This window comes from Mixophyes fleayi, chromosome 2 (genome assembly GCF_038048845.1).
Source record: "Mixophyes fleayi isolate aMixFle1 chromosome 2, aMixFle1.hap1, whole genome shotgun sequence".
NCBI classification, from domain to species: Eukaryota; Metazoa; Chordata; class Amphibia; order Anura; family Limnodynastidae; genus Mixophyes; species Mixophyes fleayi.
The window spans coordinates 128,751,206-128,762,938 of record NC_134403.1 but is presented as its reverse complement, the minus strand read 5'-3'; the positions used below and the strand labels follow the sequence as shown (position 1 = coordinate 128,762,938).

The 11,733-nt window shown below is 39.3% G+C and overlaps 1 protein-coding gene across 1 annotated transcript in view; it reads left to right on the top strand.

The window, feature by feature from the left end:
• The first annotated feature begins 9,957 nt into the window (after positions 1–9,957).
• Positions 9,958–11,733, top strand: part of LOC142141463 (protein-lysine methyltransferase METTL21E-like) — a 37,122-nt gene continuing 35,346 nt past the window's right edge. The window contains exon 1 of the mRNA XM_075199973.1: positions 9,958–10,171. The gene's annotated coding sequence lies outside the window, so the exon portion shown is untranslated. The remainder of the gene's footprint in view (positions 10,172–11,733) is intronic.

Genomic DNA, 11,733 nt, shown 5'->3' with positions numbered 1-11,733 from the left:
TTCTCACACTATCCAGCCCCCTCCCCTACCTCCCCAGGTGTCCTTCCTCAGGTGACCCCTGCTGTGTCCAGCTCCTGGGTGTCTGTAGAGCTCACTAGTGGACAATAGGGAGCAAACAGAAATAACAATGGAAGCTTAATTCACTCTACTCCTTAGTGTTACCTGTGGAGGTGGAATTTAACCCCTGAAGTACTTTTCCAAGGAGATGTTACAGTTCTATATCTGATACTTCCTGATAACAACACGTGCAGTCGGGGTATGGATTAGAATAAGGGGTTGTAACACTGGTTCCATACACCATGCCCGTTTCTTTACACATACATTTACCAAATTTTACCAATTCAAACTTTTTGTGTCTCCAGACGCCAGCTTCGGTCTTAGTGCTCTATGTGCTTGGTTGTCAGATCAGTCACTCCCTTAAGAGGGCTGCTTTTGTATGTCCTCATGGTAGCAGTGTCCCTCAGATTGGATGAAAGAGAAAATAGGATTTTAATACTTACGATAAATCCATTTCTCTAATTCCATCTGAGGGACACTGCTTTCCCTCCCTTCTGCACTTCTGCTGCATGGTCTTGGTTATTCGACTCCCCTTCCTTGGGGCTTTAAAAATTACACTGAGGAGCTACAAGGGGTTGCAGAGGGGAGGGGTCTATCCAGCAAGTTGCAATTAACAAGTTAACTAGTTTAGTACTGTGGCTGGATCACTTATAAATAACTTATTGTATAAATTTATTTAAAGGAAATAGCATAGGGTGCTTATTTATATAATTGAAAATGTACTGATTTTGTTGTATCGTGTTGCACTTTGTATAGAAAAGGCATTAATTTCTGAATTATATGTCTAATGCAATAAGCATTTATTGAGGAAGTCCTTATTAAGACTAATTAGGTCTATTCATGTGTGTAATCAACATGTCATTTTTAGTCTAAATGCACCACAGGTGGTCGTTACTGGTGTTCCTGAGTGGACTTTTGTCCAGAGTGTTAGAACCTGTCTGAACATTGTACACAGCACGTGATGTAGGATATCACAGTTAAGTATAAATTTTGTTAAGTATAAATTGCATTTAAATCCATGTTTGGGGAAACTTACTACATCCTGATACTAAAAATAACTCGGACTTCATGGTGCCAGCCAAGAGTTCAGGGGGCTAGCTTAACCCCTGAAAGGCTGTGTCCAAAACTGTATAAAACAGCACTGGTTTGTACTAAAATGTATCATTATTGTTCCATCTGCCTTTCTCATCACTGGTACCTTCAACCAGTGTGAACTGTCCTTGTGAGGACACTTGAGCTAAATAAACATCACTTGCATTAAGACCTGCTTAACAACTTTTCCCCTGCTGTAATTTCCTGTGACCTGATTAGACCCAATTCTAATCTGTTTCCGGCTGTTCTGAGGTTTGGACCCAGCTTTCCAGTACCACCGCTCTGCCCGTTACCCAGCAGCTCTGGCCAGTGCGATAGGTCAGGGGGGATCCATCCACAAAAACCCTGATCTATAGGAAGAGGTCAGGGGTACCAGCCCAGGTGCACCAGCAAGGGGGTACACTAGCAGCGACAGTTACCCAGAAGGAATGTGGTTCTGAATGCCATTAAGGAGTCCAGTGGTAGCAGCAGCTTAAGCCCCTCCTACCATGGTTAGCGGGCGCAATTTGGATAAAGAAAGGGAACAGTGGCAAAGTAATCCCAGCGGGTTCCCAGCAACAACAGACAGGGTGGCATAGGTGGTCCATCCTGTCACAAGTACCAACTCCCATGATATCCCCTCTTACAAACTAATAATAAACTAAATACTATCTGCTCATAAATCACTGTGGATTGAAATCATTATAAATATGAAATATATAAATAACTAAATGTTGTAGTGCGAGTGTGTGCGTGCGTATTTTACCATGCGATCGCAGTATGCCACGTGTAGCGTGGCATATGAGTGCAATGGCACAATAAAACAATATTAACCAATATACTTTCGTTCATCCAATTATACAACTTCGACAAGGGGTACAGGTACTCCTACCGGATCAATGAAGGAGGTATTTATGTATTAAAGATGTTAATATTTTCCTAGGATATACTACAGCAACAGGATGGTAATTCCAGGTAGGTATCTCTGTCACATTAAGCTTCTACCCTCCGACTCATTTTGACCCAGAAAAGAGGCCTTTATCAAGGTAGGTGTAAGATCAGTGTGCTCAGGCACATATTTATAGTCCAATGCATATTTCACATGGTCTAAAACTGTCAGCTGAACAACAGTTCCAATTATTCACAATTTACCTTATAAAATATAATTTCCTACATTATTGACATATACTATTCACAGAGCATACAGAATTTAGATTTAGATGATATCATATTTTAGGCATATATTCCGGATAATTACATGAATTACACATACTTGCCTACTTTTTAAATCTGTACTCTGGGAGATCGGAGTACAGATCATGTGACAGAGGGTAGGAGGGGGCATGACAACATCATTGCGTCACTATAGCCCCGCCACTACCATAAAATACAGAAATTCAAGGTATTGAATGGCGGGTGGCGGAGCTTAATGGTGCAATTATGCCCCTGCCCCCCGCTATTCAATCCTGTGAATTTCTGCATTTTACAGGGTCTGGGATGTTTGCCTACTCGTCCAAATTCAGGAGCCTCTCGGAAATTCCCGGAGAGTAGGCAAGTATGGAATTATATCAAGGTAAAACGAAATCAAATTACTCCAAACAACACTTACATTCTAGTCATAATAAACAACAGTGATCATTCATTCGACTAGAATAAAAGACAAGTCTGTCTTAAAATATATTTTTAAAGGTGTATAATCCTCATGTTTGTATGCCAAGACTCATTCTGATAAGAGGTCAAGCCTCAGTTTCACTTCCAATCACCATAGTTACTAGCAATTTTGAATTCCAAGCCTCACTTTAGGTCTCATAGATGGCTTCCAAGCCTTGTTTTAGTTTATACATTCTAATTGGTAATCCGGCTCACTGTGGATGGGGATATATGTTAAAATTTCAAAGGAGTGAAATTAAAGATCATTGTTATTCCTTCCCAATTGGAACTGCTTAATAAATATACAAATACATAACAGACTTTTTGTTCTGTTAAGTGTTACATATTTATTAAGTAATAAAACACAGTTTAACAATATAATCCATGGTTCTCAACATATGAACTAATCAATACATTTGTACATATATCTGTGTTTAACATCCAGGGGTATATTTACTAAACTGCGGTTTTGTGAAAGTGGAGCTGTTGCCTATAGCAACCAATCAGATTCTAGCTGTCATTTTGTAGAATGTACTAAATAAATGATAATTAGAATCTGGTTGCTATAGGCAACATGTCCACCTTTTCAAACCTGCAGTGTAGTAAATCTAGCCCCTAGAGTTATTAGGAGGTAGTGGTTTCACAACTTATCATCTTCTTATTTTTTAGTATGCAATAAAAACAGACAGAAACAGAAGAAATTATGGTATTAATAATATCAACATCAAAATCAATATAATCCATTATTATTCTAGAAAACATTTCAACTCAAAATCTTTGCTTAGACCTTAAGGTATTAAACAGTCTAATTTAAAGATCCAAGACATTTCTTTTCTAGTTTGAAGGTTATCTATATCTCTATATTTACAATTTTTACAAATTGTATTTATACTAATGAAGTTGTTTAAATCCCTCTCTGAGCAGTTGTGCTTACTTTAAAAATGGGCTGAAATGGAATGTAATTCATATCCTATTTTAATATTCTTTGGTTCTTCATAAATTCATTTTGTCAGGGGCTGAGTGGTCCTGCCTACATAAAACATGCCACACTTGCATTCGAGCAGATAGATAACATTAGTGGAATTACAAGAAATAAAGTGATTCATTTTGTACAGCTGGTTATGGACTGACCTCTTGAATTTTATTTTTATTGTTTTTTTTATGATTTTACATGTTGAACAGGTACCACATCTATGAAATCCTTTAGATGTGATTCTTCCTGTAATGGAATTCTCAACCAAAGCACCCCTGATCAGTTTATCCTTTAGATTGGTTGAACGTCTGTAAATAAAAAGAGGTTTGGAGGCAAGCAATTGTGATAGGTGCTGACCTTTATTTAAGATCTGCTAATATTTAGTCACAATTCTTTCTATCTGTTTATGATAGCTACTGAACTCTGTAATTAATGCAGAATCAAAATGTTTCTTTTTCCTTATCACTGTCACTTTTTTGGGGAGATAGTACATTTTTTTATCTCTATAATAAAGGCTTTTTGTTTAATGGAAAATCATTATGCATGGTTTCCATTTGTTCTAATAGTACAGAATCATCAGTACAATTTTTTCTCAAACAGAGAAATTGTCCGAAAGGAATTCCTCTTAGCCAATGTTTGTGATGTTGACCATCACATAAAATGTATGTTAGTGTCAGTGGGTTTATGGTAACATTTAGTCTGAATTTTCATCTCCTTAATATATATCCCTAAATCTAAAAAATGTACTGATGTTTGACTGATGTAAAAAATAAACCTGAAATATCATTTGTTGTCATTCAAACTTGAACAGAACAGATCTAATGAAGTTCTGTCTCTCCCCCCAAAAAAATTACATCATCTATATAACATTTCCAGGATACTAGGTTTGTCCCAAGCTTGTCATATAGATGACGGTATTCCCAATATATCATGACTAAATTGGCATAGCTTGGGGCAAACCTGGTACCCATTGCTGTTCCGGTCTTCTAAATAAAGTAATCACACTTAAAATAAAAATTAATTGTTATATAAAATAAAATAAATACCCTCCAGCAGGAAGTCCTTAAGGCCTTTATCCACATCTGGGTACCCATACCAACAATGTTTCTGAATGAGACATTGTTAGTTAGGCAGCCAAGGCGGTGTGATTGCCCACCCGTTATTTGATGCAGTACTTAGGTTAAATAAAGGCTCTGCATACCTCCGGCTACTGAATCCTGGCAGCGTTGTGACATCATGATGCTGTCAGTGGAGAGGAGCCGAGAGGCTCCAGAAAGGACAAAGAAGAGTCAAGAAAAGAAGTAGAGAAGGCAATTACATTAATACACAGAAAACGGAGGGAGTGGGGGGGGGTAGAGGAAATGGGGGAAGATGGTGCTACAGGAAATGTGGAGAGAGGGGGCTGGAAAAAATAGGGGGGCTACAGAAAATGTGGAGTGGTGGCTGGAAAAAATGGTATGAGAAAGGGCTAGAGTTGGCTGGAGAAAATGGAGATAGGGGAGGTTTATTTTCCGAAATCTCCACAAATTGCATACTGTAAATTTAAAGGAACTTCAAGTTTGAGCAACCATTTATTTTATTAGTTTATGCACACTTTTGGCTCTCCCCTGTTGCTATCTATTATAGTATAGTTAAGTTTACATCTGCACTATACATTAGCATATAAGCAAAGGTAATATAAATGATACATGCAGCATTAAGCTGTTTATTTATTTAAATCTTGAGGGCAGGAGGCCATGTGAGAAAAAAAACTTTGGCAGGGGGGTCATTTGAGAGAAAAGCTAGTGGACAGGGGGACATGTGTGAAACAGCTGGATAGGGTGTCTATGGCAGGAGTACATATGAAAGAAAAGCTAGTGTGCAAGGCAGTGATATGATCTTTCCTGTCCTGGTTCCGTCGCCGTCTAGCTCGTGCGGCTGCCTGGAAACGTGATGGCTGGCCGGGGTGGGTTTTTCAAAACTGCCTTAGTATGTAAACAGCGCTCTGACACTAATACAGCATCAGCACAACATTGTTGCTGAGCATCTGACTCCTGGACTTTTTTCCCTGTGCTTGCTCCAATCTCTCTTCTCTGGGTATTCTCCTGCTTGATTCCTGTGTACCGAACCACTGCCTGTGCTGACTATTCTCCTGGTTGATTACACCATGTACCGAACCGGGATTTCCCTTGATTCCGCTTTTACCTACTGCATGTGTCCTGCTTTTGCTCGCACGTGTACCGTTTGGGCTAATCCTCGGCTCCTACGTAGTTCGGCTCTTCTGACCGCTCCACAGTGCTCCTGTGTAAGCTTGTGGTTGTGCTGTTCTCTTCTGTCCGCAGTACTACATCCTAAGGCAGCCAAGTGGACCGTGACCTGTGAGTTCCCTGCAGCATAGTCCATCCTGACTTGTGGCTGCTATTGGAAAATACCGGGGAGCTTGTTAGACTCTGCACCTCTGGGGCTGCCAGCATCAATCTGGGTTAGTACTAGAGTCCTATATTCACCTGGATGTGGTATGTGTGACAAAAGCTTATGGGTACGGGTGGCATCTGTGTGAAACGCTGGTGGGCAGTGAGGGACATATCAGTATGTAACCGCTGAGTGATGTCAACTTTTTTGCTTTGTTCGAAAATCTAACATTTGGAGCCTGCCCTCTAGAAATCCTGCGTTTTCTCCTGGGTAGCAGTGAAGCCTGGACAGCATTCTGTGTCAGACATCAGTATGTCTGGACATTAGTGAATCTGGACTGCATCCTTGCCAGCCAGCCAGGAAAAGGTAAGATGTACTATTTTTGTTTTACAACTGTCAAGTGCATGGGGGGCTAAGAAGTGTGAATTGGTGGTTGGAGGGGCAGTAGGTTGAAGCTTTGCCTAGGGCGCAGAGAAAACTTACAGCGGCCCTGAGAACATTGTATTACTTACTTATTGTTACAAGTGAACAATCCATTAACTAAACATGTATTATTACTCCTACGGTTTGAACTAACCAATTGTTAATGTCCGGGTATGTCACTCCGGTATCTCCACATTCCTTTAGTAACCGCAAAATTAGCTTTAAAATGATAAACTGCTGACACATAATTAGGCAGTTCTGCTTTGAGTATAGGAATTTTTTTTTGTATAATCTCATTTTATTGAGGAATAAATGCAACAGATGTAGCATAGTATACAAATATCAAGGTGAGGAGGAAAGGGACAGAAAAATAGGGGACGAGGAGGGGAAGGGAAGTACTCAGAGCAGCTCAATAAGTCACGCATAAATAAGAGAACATAAGCAGCTTGACAGAACTCACCCACTTACTAAAAACTGTGATCCGGGTACCGGAATGGGACTGAGATTTGTCAGTCGAGATCCAGAAAGGAGCTACAAGATGGTCCTTAAATTCAAGTCATCAGAGCCATAATGCTGTATATTCTGAGAATTTGTCTTGGCTAGACATGGTGAAATCATCCATTAGTGTACAGAGATCAATCCATCTAAACCACTCCTTTATACTCGGAGGAGCAGGAGATTTCCAGTGTATTGGGATCACTGCCATCGCAGCATTATTCAAATGTCTCAGAAACAATTTCTTATAATGGGAGATTGAAACATTTGAGAGATTTAGCAGCCAGAAATCTGGGCCCACTGCTACTGGGCATCCCATTATTAACATGTGCATAGTCTTGAACCTTACGCCAAAAGGGAGTTCTAAAAGTTCAGGCCTACCAAATATGTAGAGGGGACCCGAACGGCAAGTCCTGCAGGAGCCCAAGACACTCGGATGCATTTTACACAGTTGAGATGGACACCTATACCAGCAAGAGAGACCCTTAAACTGTGTCTCCACCACAGAAAAACTAGTGGAACTATCCATAGTATATTGGAATATTTTAGTCCAATGTTAGTCAGAGTTAGACTTTCCCAAATCCCGATCCTAAGACTTGGCACATTAACCTTAATTTGAACTGTGGGATTCTTATAAAGGGAAAGAATTCTGTGTAAATAGGAAGGGCCCAAACACAGGTTGGGTACCAATTACCAGTAAATACGACAGCAGTTTGAGCGATAGGAGAAGTGCGTTTTTCAGGTGTCCGACCTGGAGGGGAGAACGACTGCTTGAAATGACTGTTACAAACAATTCCGCCGAATGAACATCCCGGCACCTGCAAATCATGTCAGGTTAAAGTGCGACCTAGACATTCTCGCTATTAAGGTGGTCAGTTAAGGAACCGCCGCCTCTACAATGTAGACTAAACATTGTAGAGGCGGCACTTCAATGTAGACTAAACATTGTAGAGGCGGCGCTTCCTTAACTGACCACCTTAATAGCAAGAATGTCTAGGTCGCTCTTTAACTTGACATGAAGTGCAGGGGCCGGGATGTTCATTCGGCGGAATTGTTTGCAACAGTCATTTCAAGCAGTCGTTCTCCCCTCCAGGTCGGACACCTGAAAATCACACTTCTCCTATCGCTCAAACTGCTGTCAGATTTACTGTAGTTGCAGTAGTGACTACCACTGCCAAACACATGTGCTCCAGCACCCCAAAAAGGAAATGCCAATCTACCATGTCAAAGGCCTTTTCTGCATCAGTCAACAGAAGGGATTTGCTTACCCTGGACCGAGTACATTAAATTTATGATCTTAGTGGCGTTGTCTCGAGCTTCCCTTACTGGGATAAAACCGACCTAGTTGCTATGGATCATATCCGGTAACAAGAATTTCAAGCAATTAGCCACCATTTTTACAAAAAGTTTCAGGTCTACATTCAAAAAGAGATTAGTCTGTAGCTGGAGCTCTGGGACGGTCCTTACCTTCTTTGGGAAGAATAGTGATATAGGCTTCAAGCGACTGCCAAGAGAAGTTGGAGTCTTTAGAGATTTCGTTGAGAGCTCCTAAGAGAAGAGGATTTAACATTCGCCCAAGGTTTTTATAATAACTAATGGTAAACCCATGGATGTGGAAGAGATAATGTCTTCTAATTTCTTTGGGGAGAAAGGTTAATCCAGCATCTCTTTAACAGACCCAGGGATTGTAGGGAAGTTACACTTCAGGAGGTAGTTACTGATAAATTATTTTTTAGAGGCGGAAATCGCTTGGGAAGATGATCCCAAGCAGAGCCGTAACTAGACATTTTAGTGACCTGGGCGAAACAGAACACTGGTGTCAACCACCCCCCTCCCCACAATGTACCTTTATGAAATTAGATGCTGCCTCTCAGCGGTTAAGCATCACTGATGTCTTCTGCCTGCTGGTGTCTTATGCTTCGTTGCTGCTTAGACGGATCCTGGAATATTGGGGTTCTGTTTTGAAAAGAGATTGTTATTACTCACCTCATGGGAAAGTTGAGCAGTGGGTGAAGAATCTAGGTCTCCCTCCCACCAACAACTGAGCCCTACCGCCGCAAAAAAAAAAAGCAAAAAAAATAAAAACAACCCGAAAAATTTAGTTTTGAAAAAAATAAATAAATAAAAATCCTCACGCCTGGGCCCGGGTAATTAGTACCCGCTCCCCCCCCCCTTCCTCTCTGCGGCCCTGGATGTGAAGTACAAACAAATAGTAATGTGCAAGTTAAAAATGAGCATAGCATTAGTCCAAAATGTCATCTTTCCATATTGGAGGGTTATCCTGACATTCAGCACTTGGGCAAGTTTGAGCCATGTGTGGCTGGCTTAAGAAATAACAGTAAGATTTGAATGAAGATCATTAGTAGATGTCAATATTGAAATATGATAAGTGTGAAAACCCATTTACGTAGAGAACAATTTTCAGTTTCACTAACCCCCAGATCTTCAGGACCCCATAGTACTGATGCTGTATAAAAACATAGTAGATGCTGTGGACATGAAATCATGTGATTATCTTTGTTACTGGTTATGCTGCACTGAGTACTTCTAAAACACAGTATTCAGTTCTTTTGCTTTGTCTTATGATGCAGTTGTCTCCATTTAATGTACTGATATTTATTAATCATTAACAATCAAACTGCAAATTGTTCTCTTCATAAAATTTATGGGTTTACATAATTTTATTTATAGTTCATTCAGGACACTATGTACGAATCAAAGTTTATTTATAGAAGTGCTTCTCGATTGTAATTAGCACAACATGTAAGTGGAGATCCACTTATGTGTGGAAAAAATAGATCAAAACAACTAATAGTAATGATCATTTCCTCTGAACTGGTCACTGTAAGATGTCTTCAGCATTAATTCTCACTGCTTTTTTAGGAATGCTGTGATAGGACTTTCCAGGTTGTGTTCAAGCTGCAGCTGTCAGCATTCATTAAACCTTCTCCTTGTAGGGAAAACATCACCATGGCACTATCAGTATGTAACGTACACTAGGAATACACAGTCTCCCTGTCTCTGGAAGGAACATCTAAGGCCAACATCCAAGTTCAAGTGTTTTCCAACAAATGATGCAGGGAATATTATCGTAGCTTACTCCGGTACAAGGTAATGTCATTGTCTTACCAATATGTTACAGTTAGTACGTAGCTCTTTTCTGTTATGGTTCACACTGAAGCTTTTTAATAGGTTACACAACTATGTATAAAACAAAACAGTGACATGAATATATAACCACATTTACAAAACCACAGACAATACATTTTTAGTGGATGTTAAAGAAGAACATAAGAATATCCAAGACTTACCCAGGAATCACTCACAGTTTCCAGCTATAAGCCTTCTGTAGTCAGTATAAACAAAATGCAAGTTAGACAAATCCAATAAAGAAATCCATAGATGTGACCTTGGATTCATGAAGATATATTTTATTAGGTAGAATATGCTATTAATACAACTTTTTGTTATAACATGATAGAATACATATTTATAAAAATAAAAAAGTCTACTAATAGTGTTTATAAGGCGACCCTGTGTCAGGGTTATTTCAAATAATATATGCACACATGTGAGCAAATTAACAGGTTGTTCTATATATGTAATTATGGGTTAAAAGGTATGTACACATACACAATAATAACAAAGTAGGTTCTTATGAGACCACTGACCACTAAATGGTATTTGAAAATTCATGTGAAAAGGTTGGTTTAAAATAGTGCTGTACATTGCCAAGGGTTTTTTTTTTTTTACCCATGATTTTTATTTCTTAAAGTAGAATGCATCAATTAATGAAGTATTTGATTTATTGGTGAAAGTAAAGTGGATATTAATGTTTGACCTACTATAATGTTAATGAAAAACCCTCTGAATAATTCCTTATAACATGTCCATTTCACATAAAAGTTATATTTAGGGTGTGAAATATTATTTTAGTAATTAAATGATATTCCTCACATGGTAGAGAATATATGACCCAATTGTAGAACTAGACTAGAGGTTAGGTCTGCTGCTTTATAAATAGCAAATAGTAGCATGAAGAAGAGGATGATCAATATAAAACAAATGCAATCTACAATATGCAACAGTTGCGTAAAGGATTTGCGTCCTCTATTTTAGTGATGTGTACAACACGTTTTATAAAGCTCCGTAGAAGAAATGAATCGGCTGCAGGATAAAGAAATAATTTTTAAAATAAAGTTAATTATAAAGCTGGCCACACTTGGGCTCATCCGCTCACTTGTCGAAAAGCTTTAAGTATGCATGACTGAAGAAGATGGGGGTGATGAGTGCAACTATTCTTGATCGTTCGGGGTCGGTGGAATCTGTTAAAATCCTTTACTCAAGTGAAAATATACATAGCTCCTGCTTACTCATCTAGCAGAGCATCAATGTTGAAAAGGGGACACTGCCAAAGAAGATAGGCAATAGACTGCACAAAAGAAAAAGGCTGTCCATGACCGTTTAGAGGCAGTCATCTCGAGAGGTTTCACAGCATATCAACCCTATAGGGGTAAGTCTATTGACACCAGCGAACCATCAGCATTATTTGGATGGGACTATCATGTTGTATATGCAGCAACACTGTACATCAAACGTGAATACCGGAGTTTATCCACACTATAGGTCTAAAGACTTTGTGTTTGGTTACCAGACTATTTTCATGTTTTCTG